Genomic DNA, 3,490 nt, shown 5'->3' with positions numbered 1-3,490 from the left:
GCATAACACACCTGAAGAATCAACCAAACTCTCAGTGGTGGAGGTGTATTGTGGGTAATGGCGGTTTCGTCAAGGAAGAAGAAAGGAGAGTATCTCTGGTTGTGCTACATGGATTTTGATCCTTCTTAATCTGACCATTCCATTGCACTTTTTTTCCGAGTACAATGGATTGCATCATATGACCACAAAGAAAGTTCACATTACTTCATATTCTTTCACAGCAGACATTTTGTCTTGTCATAATAGGGGAAGCACAGGTATTACCAACAACATTAACAATGACTTTGCTCTATTCAAGTGTTCCAGTAAGCCATGGCAGTGTTACAGGGATTCAACTCGAAGAAATAACCGCATTGACGTCCGATCTGCTTTAAAATGTGGGCTCTAATCCAGGATCCTGTGTTGCCGCTCACAATAACCAGTATTAAATTACAGAGGAAGGCTGAGTCACTGTCTTCACCGGGCTTAAACAGCACAGCCAGTGATAGCTGAGGAGAGCTGGAACAAGGAACAGAAGATTCCAAAGATCCATCCAAGTCCGACAGCAGCAGCAGCAGCATGTACAGGAGGTCCGCTGGTACGACTCATGACGTTTGGGAGGTTTATTGAGCTGAGGAGGAGTTGATAATCTGTGATCACAAACATATGGTACAAATGTTGGATTTTTAGGGGAACTGCTGTGTTATGCGCAACCAAATATGTTTAAAGTTTGACCGTTTAAAGCCAACATTATAATGAAGGGATCCTCACAGCCTTCTGTGGCAGTGGAGAAGGACTTCAAATTGCATGTTCGGAGGTTTGGAGATAACATTTACAAACAACATAACGAATATAATGAATTGTGAAATGTCATGTTTTTTTTGTGTTTTTCATTCCCAGAAGGTTTTCATTCTTCATTCAGTGGTCAGTCAAAGATGAATCTGTGGGCTGAACCATCTGAATTTATGACCTTGGTATTTCTAAAATGTGATTTCTTTTAGAGTTAGACAGATCTAACCAAACCACAGTCTTTCACCCTGATGTTGTTTAACAAACTGTGTCTGACCCCCCCAGGATCTGTATCGGGGTACGGGTTCTGTAGTGCTTCGATCAGATTGAGAGAATAGCGCTGAAGCCCACGTTGGGCCGCGTGTTGTGATCTGGACTGGCTTGGTCCTTCATCATCAGCAGTCACGACTATTTTGGAGCGTCATATTTTCCACAGTCGCAGTCTAATCACCAGTCCTACATGTGGAGTTGAAGCAGAGGTTAAACCATTCCGTGCGCCTACAGCACACCGGATGATTTCCTCACCGCAGGCTGGATCCAATTACCGACCAGGCCGCTCAGGTCCTGACACAACCGGGAGAGAGAGGGAGAGTCCTGCCGACGTGCCCGCTCTGCCATCATCATCATCGTAGTCATCATCATAGTCATCATAAATATATATATATATATATATATATATATTAGGGGCGTAACGGTTCACAAAATTCACGGTTGGGTTGGGTACGATACAGTGGAGCCACAGTTCGGTACGTTTCGGTACAGTCGAAAACTATAAATGCAGAGAAATGTACTTGATTTTAAAATATATTTATTCATTACAACTAACATCATGAAGTTATTCTTTGACTTTGAACAATGATGGAACTATACCTGAGTGACCCATCTTCTGGGGTGTCTTCTTAGCAACACATAAGCATCAAAAACAAAAACTGCTCCTTAATGTTATGTAGTGTTGTTCCTTACATCTTGCAATGGGACTACCTGGTTAAATAAAGGTTTTAAAAAAAGTTTTTTTTTAATTTTTATTCAAACGTAATCGGTTCGTCATACATACCGAACCGTGAGCCTCGTACCAAACGGTTCAATACGAATACGCGTACAGTTACACCCCTAATATATATATATATATATATATATAAATTTTCATACTGTATATATATATACAGTATATACCTATATATAGATAGATAGAAATATATATTTATATATAGCCTACCTATATATATATATATATATATTTAGATAGAAATATATATTTATATATACCTATATATATATTATGTATAATTTTCCAACTCCAACTGCTAAGATGAACAACGTCTTAGACAATAAGCTTAACATCAAAAAAGTGGAAAACAAACACTTTGATTTTAGGCCCAGAGCACGTGCTGTAGTACACACACTGAAGAAATAACACATCAGCACCAGCGGCACCGCTGAACTGCGCATGTTCTGGATCTTCTGCAGGTTTAGCACGCCTCTCTCGCCACAGGAATATAATAACCATAACTCCTTTCAAATGTGGCACATCATCCACACAATATAGGTCGTGACTTTCTTGTGGAAAATTGTTTCAATCTGCTGGTAAAATTGATATTTCTGAACGACATATTAAAATACACTGCTTGCCACCGTTAACAATTGTAAACGTTGTGTTGGATGTGAGAAGCGGTAATAATATTGGACACATTGTGAAAATGAAAATATATAATTCTAGTCAGGCCAATGTGTGCCAAGTGAAAGAGAATCCCCACAGATTGTTAAATGGCTGTCAAGCAATCTTTACTAAACATGTACTTTTTTTGATGGCCTTTACATTTTTCAAAATACATATTTTTTGAGCTCTATATATATGTATATATATATGTGTATATATATATATATATATATATATATATATATATATATATATATATATATATATATATATATATATATATACGTTGAGTGAACGGACTCTGGGGGATTTTTCATTCCAGTTTGTGCCAGAGGTGAATGTTTTCACCAGCCAATCCCCGTTCCTTCTGAGGGGCGTCATTATACGGGCTAGCCAATAGACAGGTCAATAGGGTATCCCATCGTCCAATAGGGGAAGTGTTGCCTGCAGTGGGCGGGTCTTCGAGCCCGCAGCAATGAGAAGGCTCTGGATGCTCTGCTGTCCGGAGAAGCACACAGGATGGAGACATTCTGCCGGGACACTTTGAAGCCCAACGGGCGTCAGTTTAGCTAACTGTCGGCCTTCTGCGCGGAGGTAGCATGTAGTCAAATGTGAATTTTAAAAGTAGCGCCACCACATTGTGTAGAGGGACTCAAACGAGTGTCCTTGGTAGTTGGACGTAGTGACTTAGTATCGTGTTTTATAGACGGACCAAGTGATGGCTCACCCAGATAATGTCTCTATCCCACATGTGTCCTCCTCCAGGGCCCAATGACCCCAGCGGCTCTCGACACCAGGTGTGATGGATCCAAGTGTGCGGTGAGGCCCCCAGTGGGCTGACCAGAGCGCCACAAGAACCCTCAGAAAGCCAGGAATTAGCCGCCTCCCGCTCGTCGCAAACCACTGGAACACCTGGAAATATGGGAGTGTGTTCACGCGCCGACAGCTGTGGATTTTAGGTGGACCAGAGGGACACATCTAGTTCTATGCGTGGAGACGGATATGAGACACCTGGACACTGAGTGAGCGCAGCGGGACCGACAGTGGACGAGCAGAGGCGACACC

The sequence above is a fragment of the Melanostigma gelatinosum genome (assembly GCF_949748355.1).
Source record: "Melanostigma gelatinosum genome assembly, chromosome: 9".
NCBI lineage: Eukaryota > Metazoa > Chordata > Actinopteri > Perciformes > Zoarcidae > Melanostigma > Melanostigma gelatinosum.
Note: the sequence above shows the minus strand (reverse complement) of the source record.